Here is a 17,959-nt window from a genome sequence, read left to right as displayed (position 1 = left end):
TATCCTTCTTCAACAAACATGGCAGCATTGCTTTCTAATGTCCTGCCAGACACAGGTGCAACAGCTGAGAAGGTTTCTACTCCAGCAGTGCTACCCCACGGGTCTGCCACACCGCAAAGTTGTGATACAGGACACAGAAGTCAAGCAGGACAATCTCAATACATCCTCATCATCTCTTTAAAGAACATGTCGGTTTTAGTTTTCTTCTATTTGATCACCTGTTGGTAGGTATCACTTGGCTGTGAAAGTCCTCTGCAAGTAGGTAAGATCCCTGGTACTAACAGTCCCTCAAGAGCTGTCAAGATACAGCACACAAGTTAATTCATTTTTTGCAAGAGTCCCTTTTTCCCAATAAGGCCTTGCCATATTTCCTGGCTCTTTATTCTTCCCAAAACTTGACTCTGCACTTGCTCTCTGAAATTCAAGTATTCGCTTTGTCAATTGAGTTTTCATTGCAAGAAACGGATGGCAAAAAAGGATTAGAAGGATTTTGCAGCAGTGCTGAGCAGCCTAAGCCACAAAGAATGGTGTATAAAAGCCTGCTCTGACAACCAAGTGCCAGGAGTAAATAAAATGGAAAATGACAGGCCAGATTAGCAAGCGCCAGCGTTAGCTCCCAGATCCACCCAGGTCACAACATGTCCCGGTCTCCCCTCTCCATCCCTTTAAAGCACTCCAGTCTGAGTCCTGGTACACGGCTGCCCTGACTTACACATCTTGCTGTGTATTTGGCTCTCTGACCATGGAAGAGAACTTGGCAAGAAACCCAGGGATGAACACTCGTAAAAAAAAGAGCAACCCACAAGTGTCTTCAGCAGAGCCAAGCATTTGCTCAGAGGTACTCCCATGTTCTTGGTGTGTAGCTCTCATATGGACTTCAAGTCCCCTGCCAAGCAGCAAGACAAAAAAGCAGTGCAGCAGAGATGAGACATGGACAGCAACTGTGTCTGGTTAACAGCCTCCCTGCCAGGAAGTGCAGGAGGAAACAGATCCAGTATCTGAATTTTACCTATTGCCAAGTATTTACTTAGAGGTGGGTATCGGACTCACCTAAGGATCAGAAACTCCAACATTATGCTTATAAAGCCCTGTTTTGATGATACTGTTATAGCATTAAGTGTCGTTTTCTCCCATGCTTCCCCCCCATGTATTTCCTTTACTGGTGATCCCGCTGGAAAAGGACGCCCGTTGCACTGGGAAGCAGCAGAAGCAGTGTACTCCTGTGATATGCAGCCTACAGGATGTAGCTAGGAAGTTGAAAGCTGAAAGCAGACTTCTGACTTCAAGGCCTTCTGCAACTCAGGAAGCCTGTGTCGCACACAGCTTAAATTACCCCTGTATAAGATTAGCTATGCCATCAGAAGTCACCCACAATCAATTTCTAGCAAGATCCATACTCTAGATTTTTTCCCATGTGAAATGGAAAACCTACTGCCAGCAAAACCATCACAGAATTAAATGCATTTCCAGACTGGGAGGGGGAAGCAAGGGGGTGTAGGAGGGAGATGGAAATCAATAGTCTTGGAAATCACAAAGACTAGCACAGCTTTAAGCAAGTCAAAAGCCACTGGGAGAGATTAAATACAGACTTCCATAACAAACACTTTTACAGTCTCTTTTCTGTCTGGTATCATTAACTCTGCTTGTGGCTAACTGTGATAAAAGCCACAGCAGCCTAGCTACTCTTTTCAGAAAAGGAGGATTTTGTGGAGACAAAATCTAGGGCTTTGGGGTTTTTCTGTTTGTTTTTTTCTATGTGGAACTGGGGATATCTTATGTATTACCTGAATCTATGGGTGCACGTGGTGTTCACACCACACTCTGCTGCAAGCAGCAATGGAAACCTGAGAACAAAGGAAGGTCAGAGCGGACCAGCAGCTGTGTGGGTGACCCCACCACGTGCACACAGGACTGCAGGAAGTGGCAGTGGTCAAAATGAGCATGCACGTGGCACCTGCCCTCTGCAAAGGGTAAAGGAGACAGAGAGAGAGGCTGGTATTTCACAGGGCAGAATTCTTTCGCATTTTCTTTTCCCAAGCCTGCTTTCTCAGCTCTGCAGTCCCAACGTTAAACTTCATTAACAAAAAGAGGCATAATTATTTCCCGCTTAAAAGCGGTTAAGCTTTGCCTCAGAAAGTCTCACTTTGAACCTCTTATTTGTCATCCATACAGTAATTAAAGTGTTTTTCTTCCCTCTCCCCATAAATTAAAAGGAGCTTCAGGTGCTAGAGATGCCCTCAAGCTGCTTGGCCACGGTCTGAACTCACCTGACTCCTGATTGCTCATCACATCACGCAGAGAAGAAAAACACACACAGTCAAAGCCTTCAACCCTGGGAAAAGCACATTCATTCTGCAGGATACCAAAATGACTATATCTGTGTCAGTGGGCATATCATCATCTGAAAGGAGAAAGTAGCATTTCACCTTCCAAACTCTCACAGTCTTACATGAACAGATGTAAAGCAATTTTTCAGATAAAGGTAGGATTTCCCAGTCGATCAAGTATACTTAATAGTCACTGTCCACTAGGCATTCAGAAATCTCAGAGCAACAGGATTTCTGTTTCCTGAACACTAATTGAGCTTTCTTGCCAAATGAAGTCTGGAAAGGAGGAAGCCATTCTGTTTGATGCAAAAGCAGATGAGGTCTAGCTTAGTGCTACTATGGGAAGAGGTACTCAAATCCATCTTTTCCCAGACAAAGCACAACTACACCCTCAAATTCAGGCAACAAAACTACAAAAGAAAAAAAAAAAGGGCAAAGTATCCTGGCTTCTTGTTCAAGAGATTCACACAAATCTTACTCTGTGGTAATAGCTGTCCCATGCATGCTTGTATCCTAGATACATTCAGTGGCTTATTTAACAGCTGCTATAGCAAAACGTGCATCTCCAGTCTGCAACACCACCAAAAGCAAAGTCAGGCTGTCCAGAGCCCATCACCAGCTCAGTGGCAGCACCGGGGACCCCACTCTGCTTCTTCCTACCTTAATGTTTTCCAGCTGAGAAGAGCATTTCCACATTAAGACCTAGTTTTCCTTTCCAGGCCAGGTAGCAGCCCCATATTCCTGGGTTTGGCACTTACCTGAGACCGAATGACAAGATGAATGAAGACTTGTGCCCTGTTACAGCGATGCCCACATCTGCCACCCCTCCCTGCACACACATGGTGCACAAACTCCCGTCCTCCCATGCACGAACGGGGTCGGGGGCTCCCCAGGCACCCCCTGGAACACCAGGGGTGGCTGGCACAGTCCTTCGCTAGCAGCTGGGAGCTTGGCAGCCTTACAGCCACACGCTGCAAAAACCACAACATAATGAAGTCGCACACCGCAGTAAAAGGCACGCAGCAGCCACACATTACACTGGAAATGGACGTTAATTGTGGAAGTAAATCCACATACAATTTTTATGCAATGTGTTCTAGCTTCTATATTTTAGCCCTTCTTATTCCAGAAGGCATCAGAGAAGTTCATCCTGGGTTACAGAGGGCTACCTATAAATAACACAGCCAAGCTATCCAAGGGTAAGCCTCACCCCAGCAACATCTTCTCCACAGCAATATCAGAGAAAAAAAACAGGTTTAACCTTTTAAAATCAGTAAGCTAAAGTGGATTGAATTACTTATAGTATCTTTTGCAAAGCACACACTAAAGACAAAAACATATGGACGAATAATACCACTAAATCCTTGGGTTTACCACTGAAAGCATGAGAGACTGCAAAGGTGTTTGAAAACATCATCTTTGTATGTATGGAAATGCTTCATCTATCCTAACAGAGTTATGTACTACAATACTTGTTTTCATCTGACGATGAAGAGGGGAAGACAGGAAGGGAAAAAGTTTGTCTTTCTGGGCAAACATATTTTTATATTATACAGGACAAGAACTTAAGAAACTTTTATTCACATAGAAGAAACAGGCTAGTTATAATTAGTTACATTTTTCTATGCTCTTTTTTCCCTCCCTTCCTCCACTGCATGCTACTTGCCTTTAATTGTCATTTGTGTCCCCGTCTGAGCACTGCCTAGCACACTATAGATTACATCTCAATTACAGACAGACACAGAGCTAAGGAAATTGATCTACTGTGAAAAAATTCATGTGATCAATGAGCTCACCCAGCTCGTTGCTCCATTTCCTGCAGATGCCAGAGGCTTTGACTGGCAGGAAGCACGCGGAGAAGCCCAGGCAACAGCCACACAACATGCATGGCACAGTGCAAAGCCTGCATTAATGCTGCCTGTACTAATCACCTTTCTTAACCTCCCTTGTTTGTTTCCTTAAAGGCTAATAGAGCTTCCTGAGCTGTCTGTTTTCATAGGCACTGTAACTTAAATATCCTTCTCAGCATCCGATTCCTGGGTGGCAGGCCCAGCACCACATACTGCTGAGCACACTCACCAAGGGACTCCATGTACTCTATTCCCAATATTCTTATTTTATTTCTCTGCTCTGAAAAGGAGAGCGCATTTCCACAGCAGTCTTTCACACATCACATACAGACTGTAACAATCGCCTTCACGGTGCAGGTCTGAAATAACACTACTGAATTCATGGGCTCATCCCAGCATAACTAATGAGTTAAGCCAGCTTCAAAAGGCCTGCTTAAAATATCTTATCAGCTCCTCCTTAGCCTCACCCTTCTCCAAAAGTTGCCTCTACTTGAAAAACAGGCTGCCTGCTACACTTACAGCAAATTCTACTACCTTCACGTACAACAATTTTGGCTCTGTATCCAAAAAGGACACAGAAAGAATGCTAAGGTGATCATGAGTCCTAGAGAAAAAAATCTAGATAGAACTTAATGATTTTACATTTAATATTGTTCTTCATGTCTTGAACGACAAAAGAAGAAACTCTGCACTCCTTACTGCATCCATCCTATAAAAACTCCCACCTGTGGGCGTTATATGAACTGAGCGCCTTGCATGAAGTTCTAAAAGTGAAGAAAGTGGTGATGCTTTGAACTTTTCTGAGGTGCTAGACAGCACCTACGTCTGTACCCACACAGAATGCAGGATATGTGCTTGTCCTTGTTAAGGTGCTGTATTGCCTAAGCCAAATAATATCTCACAATAGCTTCAAGTACCACTTTATATAGAAAGGTGGTGCAAAATTCCTCCATGTACTTGGAGCCTGTTAAACACTTGCAATAAAAAAAAAAACTAACAACGTACACTTGAAACAGCAGGAACCCGTTATGCCACAGTCAAATGCACATTGGAGGAGGACTGTTACGTACCCGCTTGCTTTAGCAAATATGGTTCCTTGTCACTAAGTACCTCAGAGAAATCATGCCTTAAATTCAGCAAGGCTTGTCTGGAACAACACTTGGAGAGGCTGTAGCAAATGCACAATTCTGCAAAAAGCAGCATTCCTGATTCAAATCCTCCTCTTCAGTCAGCGCCTACCAATGCACTAGCACCCTGCTGGACATGGCAGAGAAGAATGGGCACAGGTATGCAGATCAAGCCAGGCAACAGAGAGGGACTTACAAGAGGCAGCACACATCCAGGCATCATCTTTGCATCCAGGTTGAGAGAATCCAGAAGCACGAGTGCCAACTGTTTAACATTCAGTGGCTCAAATGCTTCAATTTCTTCCAACTTCAGAGTTCAGTCCCTTTCAAAAGTCTTGTGTGTATACACATCTCCTTTCCCATCTTCCTGTTCTACCTCACACATTATACAAGGCAGCCTCGTTTTAGTTCAAAAGAACCCAAGTTTTTCTGAAGAATCTAACAAACACCTCCTGCAAATCATCCATATAAAAAAAGAGGCAATGACAGATTTCAACCTACGCTGCAACAGACCTATCTTCAGGTGACATACCTCTCAAACAGGAGATTTACTACAACAGGTTTCTGTAACAAGCTGTTTTTCAGATGAATATTTCACATCGATGACTTCCTCCCAGACTCTCACTGCCATAAAACTGCTGCTCTACCAACACCGAGGTGAGTTTCTGCTCCCAAAACCCCTCTATATAAGTTACACATCAATAACTATGATGCCCATTAGCAAACAGCTGTCTTTTCTTGCTACTTTTATGACAGATTTGCTGAACCAGAGAAGTCTGCTTTTTATCATACTGCAGAGCCCTTTCTGTTGGAAAAAAGAGAGGATTCGAACAAGTGAATGGCAGACCAACCATACTGCTGATTTCTTTGAACAGACACAGCAAGGACATGGGTGACACCCATTCCCCCAAGCACCTTTATGTGAAGGACCCCTCTTCATAAAGGAGAAGCAAGTCAAGCTATACAACTCACATGAACCCAGGCTGCCTCACCACAGCTCATTTTAGGGAGCATACAAATGAGGAGCACGATTCCCCACCCAAGTTGGAGGGGAAATACCACCCTCAGGTCGTGCTGAGTCCCACCTCCCACCCAGAGGTGAGGTGAGACACGTATCACCACCCACCTTGACCCTCGACGTGTTAGTTAATAGCTAAACTATGCTAATTAAAAGCTCTAGCTTCCCAGTAAGGGATAAATACGGATGAAAAATTAAAACCAAGAAGAGTCTGTAGGTATATATGGAGGGATGGTATGCACCAGCCCACAGCAGAGCAGACAGCACTGATACACACACTTGGGCGTTAGGCTTTCCATGTCCCGCACTGATAGAGCAGACACGGGGGGAACAGACATGTAAGTGCAGGCTAGAGAGCATCCGAGGCCTTATGGGAAACTCTGAACAGGGTCTGTTCAGAAATGCTTCTGCAATCTCCCTTCTGTTCTCACTTCACAGGGTAAAAATAACAGGAAAGAGGAATCCTGTCTTCTGCACTGCAACCTCAAGTTCTTTCTCACACACCTCCACCCCATTTCAGGATGACTGTTCCGTATCATACAAGACGAACATTGCGTTGAGAAGCGATAGAAGATTAATAACTGTAAGCACAGGGCTCTCATTCACAGGAAACGCCCTGCAAAGGCCAACTGAGAGTAAAGAAAAGAAGATAAAGCCCAGCCACACATATGCATCAGAAGGTCAACAGAATCGAACAAAGAAAAATTCCTGTTTGGAAGTGCTCATAAACCTCTTCCTGCAGCTAGTGCTTCCATGCAAGTTCACTTCAGGGAGCCACACTGGGCTCCTCACCTGTGTACAGTCACTAGCAAAAAGTAAGGTTTTTTTTTGGCTCTGGACTCCCAGCCCCAAACGGTTTAAATCAGTCTCCTCAGATAGGCCCCATCAGAAGATGCTTTTCTCTCTCCCCCCCAGTACTCTTTCACATGCTTTGAGTTCAGCTTACCTAGACTTTATCTGCATAGCCCAAAAACATGCAGTTTGAAAAGACAGATTCATCACTTCATGCCTTTCCAATTCTGCATTTAAGAAAAAAGCTCCATCAAAACAAAACACTGGGCTGATACGCATCTGCTAGCTGAGCGGATGCACTCGGTTTCTGTCTTCTGGGGAAGCTCTTTAGCCTGTCTAAATCCCTCCTGTCCCGCTATTCAATACTGACACTAAAGAGGGTCTCAAAACACCCTGCAGGGAGAAGAGTCCCTAGTGAAAGACAGCAAACCCCCTTACAAATTCACCAGAAGGCCAGCTCAGCCGGACTCAGGACAGATTATCCGCTGAGGATTGTCACCAACCATCCCCAGAGAACCCGCTATCACAAACCAAGCAGCTGTGCTAGGAGACTTGCTTTTAGAAGCACAAAGATGATCTTACCTTCAGCTTTGTACTGCTGAGAAAAGGCTAAGGAGGCTAACTGGGTACACTTCAACCCTTCCTTTCTTGATCTGCAAGCTGTTTTCCTAACGCCTTTGTCTGACCTTCCACACCAGCCCTATCCAGTGTCTTCACTACAACCTCCTGCCCATAGCCACAAACAGAAGTTGGTGAAAAGGCATGGTTTTTAGTAAACTATTTTTCTGTTAAATTAAATGCAGTCATATTTCACTATATGCCTGGCATATAAGTTCTTCTCTCTACTGCTACGCAGGTAATCTTTAGACTGGGAGAAGATCATTGTCATAAACATAAATACATAAACATAAAATACGTTAAGTAAAATAAAACAATATATAGCTTGCATATACATTCCTCCTAGAAAAACTCAGAGGCCTTTGGAGTCATGATCAAAAGTTAGTCTCTTTAAGGGTATTCAAAAACAATACCTGTTTGCTCTTGCCAAGGAAGGAGGAAAGAGATAAAAGGAAAAATGGCTTCTAAGTTTCACCTACGTGCCTACTTGCATTTTTTCAGTCACATGTTCCAACATGTAGCAAAGGATGCCGCTACGTTCAAGCCCAATATATCTTTCATCAACGAAAAGCTATTTTCTCACACAACAACATGAAAAATAAACACACGCATCCACCAAGATGTGTCTTTAAGTGAAGTGTACAAGTGCCTCTCGGGAGCATCCAGAAAATCTCTACAGATTTCAATGAGCGCTCCTAGCGAGACCCCTCAAAACTCAAGTTAAGCCTTTGCACTCAAGGTAGCTGTTGCAGGAAACAAGGACAACAGGCCAGCACAGCAAGGGGTAGCCGAGGAACTTAATGCCTTATCACTGCTAGCAGGATCTGGGGGAAGAGGGGGCAACGGGAGGAATTATCCCTATTCTTATTAGCATCAGGACAAAGGCTCACATTAGTTCCCTCAGCACCAGGACTCTCCTAGAGTACTGAATAATAACCTTGTTGAAAGCATTAGAGGGATTTACTCCCCCCTACTCAATATACATCCCTTCTTTTAAAAAAAAGAAGTCCAAAGGGTAAGGTCCAAAGAACAGCTTGACGTTTAGTTCTTTGAAAGACATACCCAGGTAGTTTCTTGCCACTGATTCACAAAAAAAAAAAAAAAAAAACACAAGATCCTTCAGTGATAGCTTTTCAAGGATAGCATTTGGAAGCAGGCATACACACACACAAAAAAAAAACATTTTTTGTTCTATGGAAAAGATCAGATAGTACAGGTGGCTTATCATGCAAGGTTAACTCTAGAAGACAAAGGAGGTCAACAGCTTCTAGAACAAAGCCAAGGAGTGGTAAGGGGTAAAGAACACTAGGAAAAAAACATCTTGTGATAGTTGTGATAGCCAAACAGCATAAAAAACAGGTTACAGAGGTATCAGGAAAAAGGCTGAGGCATGGCTAGGCCATAAAGGAGTCAGTTCCTAATAAGGCATTTCAGAACACTAGATTTCGAAACAGGAACTAACGCTAGCAGCACGCGGATGTCTCGTCACAGTAGAAGAATATGGAAGGCAGCACAGCGTGACTTTACTCTAGGGAAAAGTCACTGGCATTTGGACAAAAGTTTAAAAAGCAAAGGGGGAAAAAAAAAGTAAGCACATTAACTTTCATCTTACCTGGTGTTGACACAAGCTGGCATCCAACAGTTGTCAAGTCAGTATGATAAAAGCGATGATCCCGTGATGATAGGTTGATTCGCACACCTAGGAATGCACAAAAAAATAAGTATCAGCTATGAATATATATATCAGGGATAAGAAGGGCCCTGGCACATAAAAGAGTCACAAAGCTGTGGGTAGAAGCAGTTCTATTATGTTTTTAGGACACAGGCAAGCAGATATGCTTGATTCAGGCATTACCCACAAAATTCTTACCTGGGTTTGAGATTTACGGCAGAAGTTATACACAAAGCACGTTCAACACCACCCTCACACAACCCATTTAAAAACCTCAGGAGGAGAATGGATCACAGCAGAGAGTTACTGAAAGAAGTTTTTCAGCAGTACCCAAGCTTCATGAATTTTTTTTGATGGGACTGAAACTTCTGAGAAAGGTTACCCAAAATACATAAACTAGAATTGCGTCAAGTCCAGCTACCAGATACACACACACACTTCTACAAATGAAAAAAAGGAGTGACCACAAATCGCACGTACTTCTCAAACAAGCGCAGAAGAAAGGATATTTACTTCTGTGGAACCAGAAAAACACAGGCGTAACTTACAGTGTCTTATCCCCCCACCCTTTTATTTTAGGATTAATACTAACATTTCAAAGAGGTGAAAAGAAAAGGTGGTTATTAATGAAGTGACCAGGAAACTTTCTCTGCTTTGGAAAGCGCAGCATCTGAGGGTGACCTGGGCAAGCTGAGTGTCCAAAAGCGAAAGTAAAAGCTCTGCAGCTGGAAGAAGCAATTTCTGCCTCGTCTGCTTAAAGATTTTGTTTGTTAAACGTCCCGTTATTTAATGAAACGTGACATTATTTAAATGTCAACTTAGTGAGTTTCAGAAGCATGCAAGTCCTGCAGCAAACCAGAAGCTGACTGGAGCTGGTCCCACAGCTAATGAAATTAAAAGCAAGCCTAGCGAGCTCCTCTTTGTGTCTCTCACTCAAGTTACCATAAGCTTACCAAAACACACAACCCCTGATCATACAGCCCAGCTCCCCATACCCACGAAAAAGAACAGATCTCTATTAGTAGAGTTGTACGGTTTTACAGCCTTTGCTCTCAAATTTCCAGCATATTTTTACTGCACATCCCAGAAGCAGCTTGCAGCATTTCAGGATCACACAGCTTTTTGCAATGACGCTGTAGTTTTATAAGGACATACCGTTATATTTTAATTACGGGAAAAGCAGGAGCCTTCACCTCCTGAAGCAAGCAGGATGCCCCTTCTACACTTTCAAAAGGAGCGAGGGGCCCTTGGAGAGGAGCTGGGTTCAAAGCGTGGTCCCCCCACGTGCAGCCACCGGGCCATCAGTGGCACATGCAGCAGCAGGTGGGCAAGTGAAGGTTTCACACCCCCGGAGTGAAGGTTTTATACCCTCAGAGTGATGCTCTGGACTTTCTGCACTTCTCTTTTTTAAGCAGAGACGTCAGTCGCCCTCGCAGGCCCGTGTCGCGGTAGGGAAGGGGTTCTCCTCAGGCCACGTACCGACACTGAGGGAAAACCTGTACAGCCTATTTTTGCAGCAGTTTCTGCCTCAGCTTTCAAGTATGATGTACTCACACGCAGCACAGGATAAATTACTGTTAAGTCTTCTTCACTGCACATCAATTTTCTTTCACATCTGGGATCATTAGAGAGCAACACATACCCACTTTACATTTTTTTTTTCCCCTCTCTCCTCACTTAAAGGGGTTTTGATGTGACTGTATCAGGGCAGGGTGCTTCAGTATCTATTCCTTGAGAGCTTTTCAGAAGTTATTTACGAAGAAAAAAATCACGAACATTTTAAAAGGATTAAGGACATTCAAGCATTTAATTAATTTAGAACTATACATACAAGTTACAGGTCCTTTCAAAGAAAGCTACCTTAACAGCTACTGTTGAAAATGAAACAAGGTTCAAATCATCTATTGAAAGGTCTGTGTTTTTTTTTTTTACAGCATAAGAACATCACTCTCTCAAGCTCACTTACAGAAATCAGATTTTTTTAAAAGACCAAAATATCAACAGGATTTCCCTCTTAAAATATATGTTCCCTTACGGTCCTGCAGAGTAATCCAATATTCCAAAGCAATTTTCTTTGTTCACTTATCTTCATCCCTAAGCAAGACTCAAACTTGGGTTTGATCAGAGACTGCTTCAATTCCCGCTCACTTTATTACAAAGCCCCATTAAACCAATGCAAGAGACAACCAGGAGCAGCAGCAAACCACAGAAACGTTTAACTACAAACCAACGGGAAAATGAGTTGAGGGAAAACGTAAACAGTTTTAAAGTTTTTAAAAAAATCCAGAACCATTTTGAAGAAGTGTAAGCTAAGGACAGAGATGGTATTAAACCCACTTCACTTCTGAGCAGGAGGTTAAAATGGAGCACGCTTCAGCCTAGCAAGTTCAAGCATCTACGAGCAAAAGTCATTCACAGAGCAAGTGAGTTTACATTACTGGACCAAAAGCCGTTCTAGTTCACAGCATAAATACGATGCAGTGTTTCCCCCAAAGGCTTCCAGAAGGCAGCTCCCCTTTACCCTGCTCCTACCACCTCCAGAGGCTGGATTTCACCTTGCCTAGCAGGTTACGGCTGCGGCGGGGACGAACATCCCCTGCCACTTACTGCTCGCCTGCAACAGGGAAGGGAATTTACGGCTGGGTGGGCTGGCTGCCAGGCTCGCCGTTTCCCTTGGGGAATCACCAGAGTGACACGAGACACATTGATCCTTTTTGCTGAGGAGAAGGTTCTCAGTGCGTGCTCCACTTTCAGAGCCTGCCCATTGTTCAGAGCTTCAGCAGAGAAAGCCAGAAGCTGGGGGAAGGGGGCAGCGGAAGCCAAGGGCAAGAGGTAGGAGTTTTATACCTCCAACTTCTCATCCTGCAGCTCTTCTATAGCATGATCCTCCTTATTAAACTGTCTTGAATTATCGCAAATACCATCGGTTTGAAACAAGTGTATGAGGAAGCAAACAACAGGCCAGGCTGTCACTGGTCTTTGGGAGCCTTCAAAGGAAAAAAAAATGCACGGGTCAGCCTGGAAGCTACACGTTCCCAAAGAATGCTCCGGGCATTACCACAAGAAAAATTCTCTTTATTAGCATCACTCGGCTCTGTCTGAAAGCAGCCTGCAGCACAGAGTGAAAAAAACACTACACTTCCTGCGAGAGCACCAGTTTCCACTGCTGGTACCAAAGCAAACAGCACACAAACGCTGGTGCAAATATTTCTTGCTACACACAGAAGCTCAATTCCTGAAATTTACAACAAGTGTCTCCACTGGTTAAGCTTACGATCACCTTTTGCAACTCTGCTCAGCAAGGAAGCCTGCTAGCAGAGTCAAGGAAAATACCGTCAGGCAAAGCCTGGTGAATTACACAGAAGGACTGAAAGAGAGAGCGCTTCACTGAAGTCACCTACCTGTCCCCAGCTACCACCCCTATACTGGGGGTTAAATCACTGCACCTGGAGTAATTCCATTTGCACCCATAACAGCTTCAAAACAGATTAAATGCGTACGATGGCATTTCGAGAGACCTGACACTTGTCACGATGGTTGGATAAACGTAATTAGAGACTACTGTATTTCTGGCAAGAGAAATCCACTGCGACTGATACCACACTACGGGCAAACATCTTTGCTACACATGCATTAAGTCTTCCCCTTTCCTGCTCTAGGAAACACCCGCATGTCTCTACTGACGTGCTCCTAAAGCAGAAATCCACCCCTGCTGCCCCCTGCCCCCAAATCTTTCAGGAGGGCAGCCTGCAGAAGCCCGATGAGCTGGGATCAGCTGGTGCTGCAGCCCACCGGGGCTCAGCGGCCACGGGGAGCCCCCGTAGCAGGCAGAGAGATCAGCAGGAAGCAGGCTGGAAAACGCTGGAGGAAGGAGACTTGCAAGAAACTGACCTTTCACGCAGATCCTCGCAGGCTGCTCTGGGAAGGCCTCAGATTAGCGAGAACAAATACAAAGGAAGAAAGGAGGAAAAATAAAGACAGCGGTGGCCCGACACAGACTCCGGGTGCTGCGTGAAACCTCCCTGCGCTGACGGGGGCCAGCAGCTTACATCTGTTTTCTCACAAAAGCAGAACAAGAGACGCATCTGGGTGGCGGGGCAGCCGGTAGGTGTGGTGTGAGCAAATACGGTGATAAAAAGGAGAAGTGATGCAAGGGGAACAGCCGCAGACAGAAACCCAAGCAGCTAAGGAGCTGCACAGCTAAGCAGCTGAGGTTAAGACCACTACAGATAGCTCTTACTGAGAGCCAAAGCAATTTTCCGGGCAGGAATAAAGCAGTTGGAAGCAGGCGTGATCAGAGGACGGAACTAATCCCGTCAAAACCACTACACTGCAGGCAGGACAAACCTCCAGTGACTTCGGTACCCACTGCTTGCCGGTTCCCCTAGCAGCTCCTGCGAGCCCCAGCAGCCATTTCAGCCCACCTTCACGCGCTGCGCTAAATGCACGCTGCTGGTAGCTGCCTGGGAACTGTTTCGGCAGAGGCAGCAAAGTGAGCAGCTCAAGGACACCGGGCCCTCCCCAAAGACCACAGGTGGCCGATTTGCATGACAGCAGCGAGAAGGTGGCAGAACCAAAGCCCCGGCTACCCGTAAGGCAGCTGGGAAATTTCAGCTTACAGGTCATTACTTTCCCAGGCTTTGAAGCATCTGCATATGCTAAAACCTTTGAAAGCAGCAGCACGAGGGCAACCGGGTTTTTACAGGGACTGCTCCAGGATGAGGTCGTGGCTTTGCTGCCATGTGCTACTTTGCTCTACGAGGAGGTGCAATACCATGAAGCGATGACAGCCACCTTCGGCTTTAAAAGCCAGCCAGAAAAAGGCAGCCGGATTACGTTACAGGTCTTCCAGGCACATTTCCTTCATTCCAGCTCCCCCTTAAAGAAACATGCCTTCCTCCTTCCAGGCAGCGCTCCCTTCTCTACCGGTCCGTAAAACGCTCGTTTATGTAACCGGGCAAGCGGGCTGCATAGGGCAGACGAGTCTCCCAACAAGAAGGAAGTTTATTTTCTTCTCGAAGCTTTGCTCACAAAACCCTCACCAGCAGCAGCACGCAAGTCATAAGAAGCCCGGAGCGGGACCTGCAGGACTGCCAGTGCCACAACCGGCCGCCCGACCGCAACGCCGGCAAGAATTCATCGTCCCCGCGCAGCAACGGGGGCAAACGCAGCGTGGCACGGAGGGGTCGGACACGCAAAGAGGCTTCCGATAAGACACCTGGGGAGGAGGTGGGGGGCCAAAAGCGGCGGTGCCTGCAGCCCCGGCGCTCGGCGTGCCTCGGATGGAGCCGGGCGAGCCCTACCTAGAGGCGCACGCCGGGGAGAGCCCCCTCTCCCCGCCACCTCCGGGGTCTGCCGCTAGATCGCTTCGGCTTCTGCTCGGGGTCGGGGGGGGGGGGGAAGAGGAAAGGGAACGGGGAGGAACAAAAGAGAAGCGCAAAAGCGGCCGCCGAAGGGGAGGCACCGTCCTCCCCTGACGCAGGACGGAGCCGGTGCCCGCCGCCTGCGGCGCAGCCCGGGAGGGGAGGAGGAGGAGGCGCGCACCGGCGGAGGGCACAGGCTCTGGGGGAGACCCAGGCGCCGAGCGCACGCCGAACGAACGAGGCGGCCGCCGCCCGTGCAAAAACTTTTCCCCCCCCCCGCCGCTCTCCCGACCGGTGACAGCCCGGCGGTTACGTAACCGCCCGCAGGGCGCCGCGAGACCCTCCGCGCCCGGTCCCCCCCGAGGCAAACCTCCGTGATTAAACCGAGCCGCGCGTCCCCACCTCTTACCCCGGCGGCAGGCAGCTCCCGCCTCGGAAGGAAGGAGGGAAGGAAGGAAGGAAGCACGGCTCCCGCTCCCGGCCCCGCTCACCGGGACGCTGCCGAGGGGCGGCGGGGCCCCGGCGGAGGCCGCGGGGCTGGGGCTGGGGCTGGAGCAGGGCGGCCGCGCCTCCCGGACCGGACCGGACCCGACCCGCGACCACGACGCCGCCGCCGCCAGGCCCCGCCCCGCCGCCGCCGCGCGCCGCCGCGCGCCAGGCCCCGCCCCGCGCGCCGCCGGCCGGCGGCGCGCGGGGCGGGGCCTGACGCGCGGCGCGGGGGGGGGGAGGGCTTAAAGGAGCCCCCCGGGGAGTTTTGTTTGTGTTTGTGTTTGTGTTTGTGTTTGTGTTTTCTTCATAAACGAAGGTCTTTTAGAGCAGGAGTTGCCTCGCTGCGTTGGCACACCCACCCGTGTAGGTCGCTGTGCCGTTCCCAGCGTCGGAGTGGAGTGGAATGTAGAATAGAAATAGAAATAGAAAAGAAATAGAATAGAATAGAATAGAATAGAATAGAATAGAATAGAATAGAATAGAATAGAATAGAATAGAATAGAATAGAATAGAATAGAATAGAATAGAATAGAATAGAATAGAATAGAATAGAATTAGAACAGAATGGAATGGAATAGAATGGACTACAAGAGTAGAGTAGAGTAGAAATAGGATAGGATAGGATAGGATAACAATAGAATAGTTTGGTTGGAAGGGACCTTCAAAATTACATTACATTACAGCCAGGTGCAGAGTGCTTGGAAATCCACAGGCGCTGCTGTAGGGTGAGTAATGTAAACAGTGGCTGCATTGAAGGACAATGCCAATTTCAGTAAGGAAGATCGCTGAGAATAGAACAGAGAAGTTCACTTGGAAGGGACCTTCAAAGATCATCGAGTCCAGGTGCTTGATCACCTCAGGGCTGCCCAGGAGTTAAAGCACATTACTGAGGGCATTGTCCAAACACCTCTTGGCCACTGACGGGCAAGGGGCATCAGCCAGCTCACCAAGGTGCCTGTTCCAGTGTCTGACCACGGTAAAGGCATTTTTTCAGCCAGCAGCTGATGCTCCAGAGGAATTCAACAGGAAGCACCTGCCCCTGGCCTTGGGGAAGGCCCATGTCCCCCGGCAGCCCCCTCACACCACGGCTCAGTACCAGCCGAGGCGGCACAGTGCCGGGCAGCCAGGCGGCCGATGAGCGCCCAGGGCTCTCACCTGCACCATGTGGAGCACAGGAGGGCACTTTTCCCAAAGCGCTCCACTTTCACTAGCTGAGCACATGAAGCCCGTGGGCAGCCGACACCACGGGCAGGTCACAGCGATTGAAGCAGGAACTCATGCCCGGGCCAGCGGTCACGGTCCCGCTGGCAGCCCCAGCCCAGCCCCAGGAAGGGGGAGCACGGCCTGGATCCCATGATGGAGCCTGCAGACGCTCTTCATGTTCAGCAGGGCACCGCTCGTTTCTTTATACTCAGGGCAGGCACTCCAGCTGTTCAGAAAGGATGCAAAAGAGAGAAGCTCACATCCAGGAGGGTGCTGCAGCAAGGCCCAGCTCGCAGCCCCAGAGCCCCTAGGGACGTGGGGCTTGGAGCCATGCAACGCTTGTCATGTACGGAGAGGCCTGAACCGAAGGAGCCTGGAAGAAAATCCTCTCCTGGAAACTACCCAGAGCTTTTTTCTCTGAGGGAAACAAACGAGGCCTTAATTAATTTTCTTTCAAATACAGCAAATTGACTTCTGCTCCAGTTGTGCTAGATTCAAGCCACTCAGCACAATGGTATTAATTCCACTTCACTTAAGGGCTAAATGTTCAGAGCAAGGAAAAGGGAGTTTCCTGTAGGTCTTGTTCGCATTGAAGTCAACAACCAAACCACGCCAGCTTTCAGGGCAGCAGCTTCTTCAGAGCCTGCATTTCTGAGGGTGGCTGTGACATGCCTCTGGGTTAGCACGGCAAAATGCGGGATGCATTAAAGGCACTGCATGAACAAGTTGTCTGTTCCCCTGTGGATTTTTAAAGATCTACCATATCCTGCCTCAGATTTCGTTCTTAGAGGTCTTGTTTCAAAGATCTCTGTTAGGACACTAACAGGACACCTTCCTAAGGCTAGCCTATTGGTTCTCTGATCATCCGACCTACCTCCACCATCTCAAACTTCATTTAATTTTTCTCGACATCGGAGTTTGATTGCAGGATTTCCTAATGCCAGAATAACACACGGTGTTCATGGGCCTTTACCAGCTCATTTGGCACCATCTCATGAATCCCATCCCCACAATGCACTAAAAAACATGTGAGTTAGAGGAAAAAATGGTGTAACAAAAAGTGAGTCCACTGAAACTTGGTGTAAGCAGAGAAACTGCAGAATCTGGCCTAGATACACATGTAGGTGAAATACCAATACTATGAAACTCTTCTTGGAATATATCCCTTCTACCCCCTCTACTATTCATTCAATAGCACTGGTATTTCCAGCAAGAGAGGCTAATTTTCGTAGTTCTATCATTGCCTGTGTGCTAGAACCCCTTCTGCTTGTCTGTAGGACCCTGTTTCAAAGAAGGTGAAGGACAAGATCCCCTTCAGTGTAAAGTCCTGTGATTAATTTAAATTACCTTCCAACCATTTGAGATCCCACTGCCAAATGTATCTAATATATGTAACAGACGACTTCACTATCACTTTGGCTATGCACCTCTTAGGGAAGGTGCTATTATTCCTACTTAAAGATGGAAGAGGGAGGCCCAGATCCCCAAAGATATTCAGTC

At 47.1% G+C, this 17,959-nt stretch overlaps 1 protein-coding gene across 8 annotated transcripts in view; it reads right to left on the bottom strand.

The window, feature by feature from the left end:
* SUSD6 (sushi domain containing 6) overlaps positions 1-15,459 on the bottom strand; it is an 81,759-nt gene extending 66,300 nt beyond the window's left edge. The window contains exons 1-3 of one of the 8 annotated variants that reach the window (XM_083836842.1): positions 15,177-15,416; positions 9,345-9,431; positions 2,268-2,401 (exon numbers count right to left, since the gene is read on the bottom strand). The gene's annotated coding sequence lies outside the window, so the exon portion shown is untranslated. Of the gene's footprint in view, positions 1-2,267; positions 2,402-9,344; positions 9,432-12,251; positions 12,392-13,295; positions 15,137-15,169 lie in introns of those variants that run through there. The other 7 variants (XM_083836846.1, XM_083836841.1, XM_083836845.1 and 4 more) reach the window with 7 other exon arrangements.
* Between the last annotated feature and the right edge of the window lie 2,500 nt (positions 15,460-17,959).

This window comes from Anser anser (genome assembly GCF_964211835.1).
Source record: "Anser anser genome assembly, chromosome: 5".
NCBI classification, from domain to species: Eukaryota; Metazoa; Chordata; class Aves; order Anseriformes; family Anatidae; genus Anser; species Anser anser.
The sequence above is the reverse complement of the archived record's forward strand: the minus strand, read 5'-3'. Positions and strand labels throughout refer to the sequence as shown.